Source organism: Gopherus evgoodei, chromosome 8 (genome assembly GCF_007399415.2).
Source record: "Gopherus evgoodei ecotype Sinaloan lineage chromosome 8, rGopEvg1_v1.p, whole genome shotgun sequence".
Classification (NCBI taxonomy): domain Eukaryota; kingdom Metazoa; phylum Chordata; order Testudines; family Testudinidae; genus Gopherus; species Gopherus evgoodei.
In genome coordinates this window covers 31,085,181-31,099,057 of record NC_044329.1, presented here as the reverse complement: position 1 = coordinate 31,099,057, position 13,877 = coordinate 31,085,181, and the positions used below count along the sequence as shown (strand labels likewise).

Genomic DNA, 13,877 nt, shown 5'->3' with positions numbered 1-13,877 from the left:
GGAGATTCGGGGGGAGGAGGGGCAGAAGCACCCCGGCACAGAATGTTGGGTGGGAGTGGGACAAAGGGAATGAGTCTCAGACACGCCTACCCCTCCTCCCAGCACCATCTGCAGAATTGCAGAAGGAAGGCTCCACACACATACTTCGGGAGCACTAGGACCCAGGTGGTGTCCCCTCCTCCCCCACTATGTGGCCTTGGGAGAAAGCAGCAGAGGAGCCAGCCAGAGACTCCAGCAGCTAGGGGCAGAAGCAGCCACTTCTGAACCTTCGGAGAACTTTCTAGTTTTTACTGGACTGTCTCTGCCCTGTGCTGACTGGCTTTATGCTCCAGCCCTCCCCCTTCCTCTATCTCTTCACCTCAGGATCATTCCTCTTACCTTCTTCACCTCTTTCCTGGCCCCCATAACCTCACCCCATCAACACCCCTCTCCCTTCAGCTTATCCCCTCTAACTAAACCTATACGCATACAAAAAAAAAGGTGGGAATCCAACATGACCTTTGCTGCCATCGCATTGTTCACTCCGCTTGTGTGTTCTGCTCCTTCCCCCCACCCCATGTCTGTCTTGTCTACTGAGGTTTTAAGCTCTGTTGCTCATGTAACAGCTGCTGCACACTGAACCAACTGGAGCTCCTCACAAGCAGGATTCTACTGTGATTTGGTGGAAGTGGCATTGTGGGTTTTCCTATTTATTGTACCTCATTGAGGCAGGATGGTGCAGTGGTTGCCAGCATAGGACTCAAGGGACCTGGATACAATTCTCTGCTTTGCTACAGGTTTCCTGGGTGACCTTGGACAATTCCCTTAAATCTCTTAGTTCCCCACTGGTAACATGGAAATAGTACTTCCCTGCCTCACAGGAATGCTGTGAGGATAAATACATTAAAGATTGTGAGGCATTCAGTTGCTATAGAAACATAGAGAGAGAGAGAGAGAAATATAGGTAAAAATATGCCTTTCCCAATTGTACAGGGTGCCATCTCAATACAGGATTTCAAAAGTCATTTCAGCTCATGCACTACCACCCACCAAAGGTTGTGCAGGCCAGCTGCTGACAACTATGCTCACACAATACTATGGTTCTCAATCATGTTTTCACTGTCCCTTCGGCAACCCTAATCAGTGTAGTTGCACCAGTGCAGTGCAGTGGTGGATTAACAAATTTGTCACTCCTAGGCCCACAAAAAATCCCCCCGTCCCCCCGCGCCAGCTCACATCCGCTCCCTCACGGCAAGCCTGGGAGGGAAGGAGGAGAAAGGAGGCACACTCGGGAGATGGCAGCGGTGGAGCGGAGGTGAGCTGGGGCAGGGAGCAGTTCCTGGCCCACCTGGGTTACTCCCTGCACCCACAGGCCCCAGCTCACCTCTGCTCTGCCTCCTCTGAGTGCCGCTACTCGCTTCTCCCTCCCTCCCTCCCAGCGCTTTCGCGTGGCAAGCCTGGGAGAAAGGAGGGAAGCGTGGTGCACCTGGGGGGAGGAGGCGGGCCGGGGATCTGGGGAATGGGCATAGTTGGGGAGGGGGCTTGAGCAAATTTGCCACCCCTGCAAATTTGCTGCCCTAGGCCTAGGCCTTGTTGGCCTAGGTGATAATATGCCACTTGTGCAGTGGGGAGCAGAATATGAAGATATCATAGTGGGTCTTGCAGTTTGGATTTACTTAGCAATTCTGCTGATGATGCACAAATCAAATGAATGTATAGTTCTCTCCAAGAACTGACTGAGGTTTGCAGCAACTGCAATAGTCATGGATATCAACTGATGTGACTGGCTGCTTACACCAGGATCAGATCTGCTGAGTAAGAAAGGGGAGTTTTTATGTTGTTACTTTTCAAAGGAGCACACAGTTGGCATTTTCATTTGAATTTACAATAACCACCCCTGGAGATTACACAGTCATGACTCACTGTGCTCATGTCCAAATTTAGCGTGATGGGGGTGCAGTTTCTTAGGTTTTTTGATATCCCCTCCCAGGTCCAGAATAATCCCAAGACTGAAAACCACATTGACTCAAGGCAGATGCACTCACTGTGTCCTGTTGGGATCCTGGAAGTGGGTGAGCAAAAGCCCGCTCACTGCTAAAGGACCTCTGTCATAAACAGATAGCTAAGGGTTAATGTCTCTTTCACCTGAAGCACCTGACCAGAGGACCAATCAGGAAACCGGATTTTTTCAACTTTGGGTGGAGGGAAGTTTGTGTCTGAGTCTTTGTTTTCTGTCTGCCTGCTTTCTCTGAGCTTTGGAGAAGTAGTTCTTTCTAATCTTCTGTTTCTAAGTGTAAGGACAAAGAGATCAGATAGTAAGTTATATGGTTTTTTTTCTTTGGTATTTGCATGAATATAAGTGCTGGAGTGCTTTGATTTGTATTCTTTTTGAATAAGGCTGTTTATTCAATATTCTTTTAAGCAATTGACCCTATATTTTGTCACCTTAATACAGAGAGACCATTTGTATGTATTTTTCTTTCTTTTTATATAAAGCTTTCTTTTAAGACCTGTTGGAGGTTTTCTTTACTTCAGGGAAATTGAGTCTGTACTCACCAGGGAACTGGTGGGAGGAAGAAATCAGGGGGGAGATCTGTGTGTGTTGGATTTGCTAGCCTGATTTTGCATTCCCTCTGGGTGAAGAGGAAAGTACTTTTTGTTTCCAGGACTGGGAACAGAGAGGGGGAGTCACTCTGTGTAGTTTCACAGAGCTTGTGTCTGTGTATCTCTCCAGGAGCACCTGGAGGGGGGAAGGGAAAAAGGATTATTTCCCTTTGTTGTGAGACTCAAGGGATTTGGGTCTTGGGGTCCCCAGGGAAGGCTTTTCAGGGGGACCAGAGTGCCCCAAAACACTCTAATTTTTTGGGTGGTGGCAGCAAGTACCAGGTCCAAGCTGGTAGCTAATCTTGGAGGTTTTTCATGCTAACCCCCATATTTTGGACGCTAAGGTCCAAATCTGGGACTAAGGTTATGACAACCTCCCCCAGCCTAAGGGGAAGATCCACAAAGTCCAGGATCTCAATTAATTACAGGGGACAACTAAAGATACAACAGGGACAGGGGTGAGGTGACAGAGCTCAACAAAGGGAACCTGATAGGGACACCGAGCATAGAACCCCAGACAGTGCCAACTGCTCCTCGAAAGTGTCAAGAGAGCCAGTGGATACCCACCCAGAGGAACTCCGCCTGGATGCGTGAGCAGATGGAGGTTCAGAAATAGGCTCCGCAATTGTAGGAAACCCCATCAACCAACCTCCTCTCTCTGGTCTTGTAGATGGCCATTTTGGCAAGTGATAGGAGGAGGCTGACAAGAAGGTCCCACGACTTGGTGGGGCCACGGATAGGGAGTGCATAGATAAGAAGGTGAGTGGAAAAGTGCAGCCAAAAACATAACAGGATATCCAAGAGGAGCCAAAATAGGGGCTGCAACCTGGCGCTCTCCAGATACACGTGCCAGGGTATTCCTCACGCCGCAGAAGGGGCAGGTGTCCAGGATGGGGGCAAACCATGCCAAGAAAACACTCATGCTCACAGATCCATGAAGGAGCTGCCAACTTATATCCCCGGCAGACTTTGAGAGCAGGGTGGAATATAGGCTGGCTCACCGGGGTTCCTCACCCTCCAGAGGTGGTAGGAGGTCCCACCACTTCGTGTAAGGGTGGGACATGAGAGTGAGGACGTGAAGGGTGTAGAGCATGAGTATGTACAGATGTCTCTTTGGCGTGGTCCGGAAACAAACCGGCTGCAGTTTGTGCAACCAGCTAACATGAAGGGGTGGGATGGCCGGGTGGCACACGGGGCAGGGACCCAATGAGAAGGTCTAGAGGGTCTGGGGTGTAGGGTGAGCAGGGGGTCACCTGGATCCTGAATCATGAGGAGCACATCATCGGCATAGACTGACAGGACCAGCCGCCACTCTGGCTCATGAAGCACTGACCCCATCAATCTCTGATGGAGGAGACAGAGGAAGGGCTCTATCTCCAGAGCTTACAGCTGGCTTGACAGCAGATACCCCTGATGCACCCTGTGCCTGAAGCTGACCAACTCAGTCAGGGTCCAGGTGAGCCTGACCAGACACTCTGCAGAGGCATACAGCACCTGGAGAAAACCCATGAATTGAGGTCCAAAGCTGAATGCCCACAGAGTGCCCAGGAGATACGCGTGGACCACCCTTTCAAATGCCTTTTCCTGATCCAGGGACAGAAGGCGAATGACAGACCATCCCTACACCCGAGCTCCAAGAGATCCCGGACCAAGTACAGATTATCAAAGATAGTACAGCACAGGACTGTGTAGGTCTCTTCGGAGTGGACCACATCTGCTAGCATGGACCTCAGCCACAGCAAGATAGCCTTCACTATGACTTTGTAGCCTGTATTGAGGAGCAAGATGAGATGCCAATTCTGAAGGTCGTGGGAGTTCCCCTTCTTTGGGAGCAAGGTGAGCATGGCTCACCTGCATGACAGGGGGAGGACCCTGCTCTCCAAGAACTCGGCCCAGACAGTGACAAGGTCTGGGCCGAGGATGTCCCAGAACACATAGTAGAACTCCACAGTAAGCCCGTCCATGCCCGGGGATTTATTCGTGGGCATGTGGCGGAGGGCTTCTGAGAGCTCGATCAAAGTGAGAGGCAGCCCTAGCTGTTCCCAACTGCCTGCACTGACCATTGGGAGTCTGTCCCAGAGCACTCTGCAAGCATTGGGATCGGTTGGATCCAGGCAGAAAAGGCTTGTGTAGAAGGCCCTGGCCCTCCTGTGCATCTCCTCTGGATCCATGAGAGGGGTGCCATCCTCTGCCAGAAGGCAGGTGACATGCTTCTTAGCCCCCCTCTTTTTCTCCAGGACATAGTAGAAGCGGGAGCCGTGGTCCATCTCCCGAAAGAGGTGGATGCGGGATCAAACAAAGGCACTTCAGGCTCGATGGTCCTCAAGGGCCCAGAGCTCTTCCTGCCACACTCCACAGATGGACGGATCCTCGGGGCTGGCGGCCAGATGCCTCTCCAGCTCTAAGACCTCTTGTTCCAACTGCTCTATTGCTGCATCCATCCGCCAGCTGGCGCCCCGGGTGTAGTCATGGCAGAAGAACCAGGTGTGCACCTTCCCCAAATCCCATGACCGCCATGCCAAGGGAAAAGTGTGCCTCTGCCCTTGCCAGGCCAGCCAGCCAGAACTCCCAGAAGGACATCACGAAGCTCATATCCTCCAACAAGCTGTTATTAAAGTGCCAATAGGCCGGCCCCGGTCTCTTTATGCTGAGAGAGACCGTCACGGTCGCCAGATGGTGATCTGAGAACAGGCCAGACAGATGCTGGAGGAGTGAGCCCATGAAAGGTGACAGTGTGATAAATAAATACGGTCCAACTGGGAGTGGTGCGACTGATGGGCCTCCATCTGGACAAAGATGAATGTCGACACGTAGTCTGGGTAGTGGTCGCGCCAGACATGCACCAGAGAGTGATGGTTGACAATCTCCCGGACAACGGCCATGGCAGTGGGACACTGCTTGGTCCCCAAGCAGTCCCACTCCTCAAGAGTGGTGTTAAAATCCCTGCCCAAGACCAGGCACTTGAGAGGATCCAAGGAGTTGAGGAAGGCAGATACTTGGTGAAAAAAGCACAGTTCCTCCAGGCCCAATTTTGAGGCATAAACATTAACAAGACTGACCACGAGCCCTTCTCTCAAGCACTGTGTGATGGGGTGCTCCACTCACCGCTAAGGTGGCACCTTCTCCTGATCATCACCCTCCTTTCCCAGGATTGCACTTCTAGCCAACTGCTACCAAAAGAAAGAAAAAAAAGGAACAGTCTGTCACATTTTCTTTGCTATCTGAAGCCTGGGCTACACTAGGGGCGAGGGGTCGAACTAAGTTACGCAACTTTAGCTACGCTATTCGCATAGCTGAAGTCGAAGTATCTTAGTTTGACTTACCTAGCTGTCCTCACAGCGGTGAGTCGATTACCGCGGCTCCCCCGTCGACTCTGCTTACTCCTCTGAGGTGGAGTACAGGCGTCGATTAGAGGATCGATTTATTGTGTCCAGACGAGACAAACTGATCCCCAATATCTAACACCTCACACAAATAGGACAAACTTCTGTCTGAAAAGTATGTCACTAGCTACCTACAATCAGTGCTTAATTTGTAATGAAAGAGCTGCTGGGGCTCAAGCAATTATATTACTTTTATAACTGACAATAAGCCTAGAGGTGCCAGGGCTAAACTCTGGCATAAGTTAAGCACTGTGTGCAATAAAACCACAGCCACCTCACAGGGTCAGAACAACAGCACACACCAAGGTATCTGGAATGCAGGGCCAGCTCCAGGCACAAGTCCAGGAAGCAGGTGCCTGGGGCAGCCAACGGAGAGGGGCGGCACATGTGGCTCTTCAGTGGCGGGTCCCTCACTCCCTCTCAGAGTGAAGGACCCGCCACCGAATTGCCACTGAAGACTGAAGCGGCAGCGGGAGAGCTGATCGCGATCGCACTTGCTTTTTTATTTATTTATTTTTTTGCTGCTTGGGGCAGCAAAACCTGGAGCCGGCCCTGCTGGAATGTGCTGAGTAAAGAAACAGAACAAAACATGAAACCCTCTACTCCTCTCATTACCAAGAACCTCACCTTGGGTTGCACATTACTTAAACCTCATTGGATGACACCACAACCTTCATTTCTCAAGGCTGACCACAACATTACCATGCCAGAATGGACAAAACCACATACGTAGTTTCCATTCTCTTCCCTTCCAGCCTCAGAGAAGTTCTGCAGGATCAATAGAAAGTCATTTGAGTAAATCCCCTCAATAAGAGTTCAAAAGCAAGGCCAATATGGGCATCACCCTTAACTATAGGCCTCCAGACAGAAAGGTTTCAAAGAACAATGGAATGGGATTCAGTCACCCTGGGAAACTTCATAGTTTATACTAACACCTCTTTTGTCTCAATGGCCTCAAATCTCTTATCTACTCTTTCCACCTCAGGACACACAGTGTCTGGCCATAACTTGGACCTTACCTCCAGAATGGAGGTCTGGTTAGAGAACATGCCAATTACCTCCCCATCTCTCAATTCCCAATCAATCCATCTCTTACAAGTGTAAGTCAGAATCCACCCTGTCTCCCTGTAAATTCCTCCTTCAAAAGGCCAAACCCATTTCAATTCCAAAACATCCTTAGAGTACCTTAACAAGAAGCTAAAAAGTAGGATTAAATGAAACACTGCCCCTCACTGACTCATCTCTGCTACTTACTTAGTCTCAGTTGAAAGACACTGCCACCTTGGTTTCTATGATGTCTCACATCTCTTTGGTTTAACACTATGTGACAGATCAAGGACGAGGGAAGGGAAAGAAAGCAGGTTAGCAGCAGGGGTGAACCATGTGAGCTCAGGCAAGTTGTGAGCTAAAACAGGTGGAGGAAAAGAATTCTTAAAAGCCTCCATAAACCTTAGCTATGGAGGAGGGTAAGAGGTGTGGCTACTTTCACCATAAAGCCTGGCTTAGCAGAACTTCTATGAGTCTTCAGTTGTCCATTAACCCGGAAAGCCTTTACTGAAACCCACCACCCAGTAGCATCTTGAAAGGAAAGTTAGTTCTACCTGCTTCACATAGATGATAGACATCTTATCCAAAAACAAGGGGCATACTTTTGAGTGCGTATACTGCTGGTATTTTAGTATTCTTTGGACATCTTATATGAATGCTGAACCTGTCTTTCCCTGTCCAATTTGTGAAATAAGATATAATCCAATACACAGTTTTATGACAGCAAAATATTTTGCATCAATATTATAAAAACATCTTTCATTGATAAAGCATTTTAACGAAAAAGCATACTATATACTGAAGAACACAAAGTGGCAGGGTTTACTAGACTGGGAGACCACTTGGATTACATTCCCAGACCTCCCATTCACCTGTTGTGTTAAGACTAGTCACTTCATTTCTGTGCCTCAGTTTTCCCATCTGGGAAACAAGCTTATTCATACTTGTCATGCTTTGTAGGGTATTCTGAGGTATACCGATGAGAAGCCTAAGACCAACTCATTATCATGGCAGTGCAATGGTCACTTATTAAGATGGTAACCACAATACAGTTAATGCTATTGCATAACATTCCAGTATTTCAGTATTATCCCCAATTACTGAATAAACTCATTGGCAAATTAATTTACCTCCCCTTAGTCATACCAAATATACACACATCATGTTTCAGAGCAGATGTTTTCATCTCTTTTTCAAGGGTGGACATAATACTGCTTTACAGCATTCTGCTAGTTGATTGCCTGGTAGGTCAAATTGGATTAAAACCAGGGCCATAAAGCTTGATGAAACATTTCTGTAACAATGAGCTTAATGCAATTTGACCCACAGAAAACCATGCATAACCAATGCTGCGAAGTGTTTATGCAATGTTCTATTATGCTATTCCTGATAAGATTATTTATGCCTGCAGGTGCACAAATAAACAAATCAAGTTTTTGCAAATTATCATTAGGGAAAAGCTGCAATACAGCAGCGTTTCACTACTCTATAAAGCACTTGTCTGCCTTATTTAAACAAGTATATGTACAGTACATTTATCCTCTGCTCTCAAATGCCAGTGAAGTACCTTCACATACTTTAAATAAGCAGGTAGTGGTCTGTGCCATTCTCACCTAGTACCTTATGATGCTAGTATTTCTTTTCCCTTATTCACACTCACTCTCAATTTGTCTTGGTCAAACTGCAATAGTATAGACTAGCAGACGTTTTGGAGCATGAGCTTTCGTGGGTGAATACCCACTTGATCAGATGCATGTAGTGGAAATTTCCAGGAGCAGGTATATATATGCAGGCAAGCTAGAGATAATGAGGTAGGTTCAATCAGGGAGGATGAGGCCCTGTTCTAGCAGTTGAGGTGTGAAAACCAAGAGAGGAGAAACTGGTTTTGTAATTGGCAAGCCATTCACAGTCTTTGTTTAATCCTGAGCTGATGGTGTCAAATTTGCAGATGAACTGAAGCTCAGAAGTTTCTCTTTGAAGTCTGGTCCTGACTTTTTTTGCTGCAGGATGGCCACCTTAAGGTCTGCTGACATTATCACCAAAAAGGCTGATAAAGGAGGTGCTGTTGTCATCATGAACAGGTCTGACTACCAAAAGGAGGCCGCCAGACAACTCTCCAACACCAAATTCTACAGGCCACTTCCCTCAGATCCCACTGAGGAATACACTAAGGAACTGCAACATCTTCTCATGACACTCCCTACACTAACACCGAAAGAAATCAACATACCCTTAGAGCCCCGACCAGGGTTTTTCTATCTACTACCCAAGATGCACAAACCCGGAAATCCTGGACGCCCCATCATCTCGGGCATTGGCACTCTCACTGAAGGACTGTCTGGATATGTGGACTCTCTACTCAGACCCTATGCCATCAGCACTCCCAGCTATCTCCGTGACACCACTGATTTCTTGAGGAAACTACAATGCATTGGTGACCTTCCAGAAAACACCATCCTAGCCACCATGGACGTAGAGACTCTCTACACGAACATCCCACACACAGATGGAATACAAGCTCTCAGGAACAGTATCCCTGATGATGTCACAGCACAACTGGCAGCTGAGCTCTGTGCCTTTATCCTCACACACAACTATTTCAAATTTGATGACAATATATATCTCCAAGATCAGTGGCACCGCTATGGGCACCCGCATGGCCCCACAATATGCCAATATTTTTATGGCCAACCTGGAACAACGCTTCCTCGGCTCTCGTCCACTCACGTCCCTTCTCTACCTACGCTACATTGATGACATCTTCATCATCTGGGCCCATGGGAAGGAGTCTCTGGAAAAATTCTACCAGGATTTCAACAGCTTCCACCCCACCACCAACCTCAGCCTGGACCAATCTACAGGGGAGGTCCACTTCCTGGACACCACGGTGCAAATAAGTGATGGTCACATCAACACCACCCTATACCGAAAACCCACCGACTGCTATGCCTACCTTCATGCCTCCAGCTTCCATCCCGGGCACATCACACAATCCATTGTCTACAGCCAAGCACTGAGGTACAATCGCATCTGCTCTAACCCCTCAGACAGAGACCAACACCTACAAAATCTCCACCAAGCATTCTCAAAACTACAATACCCGCACGAGGAAATAAGGAAACAGATCATCAGAGACAGATGTGCACCCAGAAGCCTCCTACTGAAAGACAAACCCAAGACAGAAACCAACAGGACTCCACTGGCCATCACATACAGTCACCAGCTAAAACCTCTCCAACGCATCATCAGGGACCTACAGCCCATCCTGGACAATGATCCCACACTTTCACAGGCCTTGGGTGGCAGGCCAGTCCTTGCCCACAGGCAACCTGTCAACCTGAAACATATTCTCACCAGTAACTGCACACTGCACCATAGTAACTCTAGCTCAGGAACCAATCCATGCAACAAACCTCGATGCCAACTCTGCCCACATATCTACACCAGCAACACCATCACAGGACATAACCAGACCAGCCACACCATCATCGGTTCATTCACCTGCACGTCCACCAATGTAATATATGCCATCATATGCCAGCAATGCCCCTCTGCTATGTACATCGGCCAAACTGGACAGTCGCTACGGAAAAGAATAAACGGACACAAATCAGATATTAGGAATGGCAATATACAAAAACCTGTAGGAGAACACTTCAACCTCCCTGGCCACACTATAGCAGACCTTAAGGTGGCCATCCTGCAGCAAAAAAACTTCAGGACCAGACTTCAAAGAGAAACTGCTGAGCTTCAGTTCATCTGCAAATTTGACACCATCAGCTCAGGATTAAACAAAGACTGTGAATGGCTTGCCAATTACAAAACCAGTTTCTCCTCCCTTGGTTTTCACACCTCAACTGCTAGAACAGGGCCTCATCCTCCCTGATTGAACCTACCTCATTATCTCTAGCTTGCCTGCATTTATATACCTGCTCCTGGAAATTTCCACTACATGCATCTGATCAAGTGGGTATTCACCCACGAAAGCTCATGCTCCAAAACGTCTGTTAGTCTATAAGGTGCCACAGGATTCTTTGCTGCTTTTACAGATCCAGACTAACACGGCTAAACTTTCAAATATGAAATAGCTACATCTCATCAAAAAATTCTTCCATTATCTTCACCCTATTCTACTGAAGTTGTGTGTTACTGCCCTGATGTGCACTGTATGTATAAGTAATCAACTAATTTTCTCTCAGCTGTACTGATGTGTTCCCCCCACTCATACTCCACCACCCCACTCTCAAGGTTGCAGTTTACTCATTTGGTCCCTATAGTAGGTCAAGTTGCGGAATACCTTGCATGCAATGCAAATAATCCCATTGCCTTTAATTAGGTGACGCATGAGTACTTCAAACATGATTAGCAGTCTAATCAGCCATAACTTCATCATTCACCTCTCTAACGTGCTTCTTCAATTCCAAGCCCTGTCATGAGCCCAGATAACAGATTTGAGGAAGAGCCAACAACTTGAACTCAAAAAAGTGATACTTAACAGGTGTTGTTTCATTTTAGGCAATAAAGGATTTTCTGTCATTTTCAGAGACAACCCTAGTTATTTGGGTTGATACAAGACAGAACTAAACAAAAGCTAACACACTATTATTGCATCACCTGTAATTTAATTGCCTAGACATTCATTTTGTCAAACTGACACTTAAGATTTTATTCTTGTACTAAAAGTAGAAAAATGTCAACAGAATAATTTCAACAATAATAACTAGTTACATACTTTTTAGCCTTATCAAAGTATTTTTCTTTAAAAGGTCACTTGCCTTGGTTATTTTCTAAAGGAAACTTCAGCTAATGTGTTTAAGGTGCTAAAACAATATAAAGTGTTCATGATGGCAAATTGCTAGGGATTCTAATTCATTAAGCAAAAAGTTACACAGCTAAATATTCAGACCACAAACCCGAGCAACCGTCATGGAGCAACTGTAGACTGACTAACATTAGAAACCCTTCCTACTGTAAATACTGAAAAAAAATTGATTTTGTGTGCAGTTATATTTGTGGATAAATCAGTTCAGTAAAGATACAGCTTTTATACAGACTAATATATTAATTGAACCAGAAACCTTTGCTGAAGAAAGCATTTTTTATTTTATGCACTAAAAAGGATGGGTTATTTCAGATAATGAACAGTGCTTCTGGCATTCAAATCGCTGCTGTGGTACAGCTAGCAAATATTATAAAGACTCTTGCAGTTACATGCAACACTTAAAACTATAATGCGTGTTCAGTGACCACATGAATGGAAGCTGAAGCCAGACAAATTCAAATTAGAAACAAGGCAAACATTTTTAACTGTGAACGTCATTAACCTTTGGAATAAACCACCAAGGAAAGTAGTGGATTCTCCATCTCTTGATTTCTTTAGATCAAGACTGAGTGCCTTTCTGAAAGATATGCTTCAGTCAAACACAAGTTGTTGGCATCAATGTAAGGGTACATAGGTGAAATGCATGGCCACAGGCAGTTAAACTAGATGATCTAGTAGTCTTTTCCATCCTTAAGAATCTATTACTTAATAGGCTTTATTTACTCTGACTAGCATTACACAGAAAAGAAACTGAGCATGCCCAGAATCAGAGTGTTGTCTACAAAAAAGCTCAACACAGACTGAGCACTTAAATTGTTTTCTTATACACAAATGATTTAAATTCTATATTTAAAGCAGTACACTCTGATTACCAACATATGGACATTAAGACACCACATCTTACACAAATCCAGCTGTTATAGGGCAGATGATCAGCTTGCCAGAACACAGAAGTTCAAAATTAAAGTTACATGTTTCTGCTTTCTGTCCCCCGCCCCCTTACCACTGAAACAGAAAATCAAGTATCTTAGCCCCTTGGTTTTGCAATGGAAATTACCACCAGTACAGAATACTTAGATTTCACAATTTTACCACTTCTGTGCATGGAAATTAAACAAGGAGAAATTACTTTGCTTTTATTATTTCCTCCAGGAAAGTAATAATCATTTTACTCCATGTAACTATCAGCACTTATGATGTGTACTTTGAAGTACTCTGTTCTCTCCTGGGTTTGTCTTTTTTTTATTTTTAATTTTAAAAAATCCTTATGGTGCTGTGTATATAAGTATGCATCAATGTGTATTTTACTGTGACTTAAGGTTCCTTGCTAGCAATAGCAGTCTGCCCAAGGGAGCGAGAGAAATATTTTGTTACTAATTAGTGGAAGGTGCTCAAGGGACAAATTTTGAGTGCTTCTCTTCCAACTTTGATTATTGTGGTTTTCTTGAGTTTAATTTAGCACAATTCCAAAATTCCTGTTAACTCCAGGAAGAATGCCAGTCTCTATTTAATCAGAGAAACCACAGATGGAAGAGGTCATCCCTCCAGCCAACAGAAGAACTTCATTCTTATTTATTAGTTCCTTTTCTAGTACCACTCTCAGAGCAAGTGAGGGGTTCACCCCCTTCCCCAATAAACACATGCATTACTTTTCCTGACATGGAAGTCTGTTTACCCATTTCAACTCCCTGTCGTTCCTCAAGCAGCACCCTAAATACTTCCTTGTTTTACTACATGCTGACACCCTGAAAACCCTGGCCTTAGTCACTTTGAATATGTAGCATTTCCCTACCATTTTTAGAGTGGCAGCCTGATTCTCCCAGCAGCGGCGAAGAGTGAGGTGAAAAAAATCTCAAGTAGGCAACACAAAGTTTTCCCTGCAAGCTCCCCTTTGGGTTTGTGTTAACGCAGAATTTCTGTTTTTTTTTTCACAAGGCACTGCAGGAACATGGTAGGGAAGGGAGTTCATTTCACTGCAGCAATTACCTGCCCACATCCTGCTTGAAAACTGAGAGGGGGCAAAACCCAAATGGCAGTCTGCT

The 13,877-nt window shown here is 46.0% G+C and overlaps 1 protein-coding gene across 1 annotated transcript in view; it reads right to left on the bottom strand.

The window, feature by feature from the left end:
* The window catches only part of DOCK2 (dedicator of cytokinesis 2), a 525,760-nt gene that overhangs the window by 511,614 nt on the left and 269 nt on the right, over window positions 1-13,877 (bottom strand). The window lies entirely within an intron of this gene.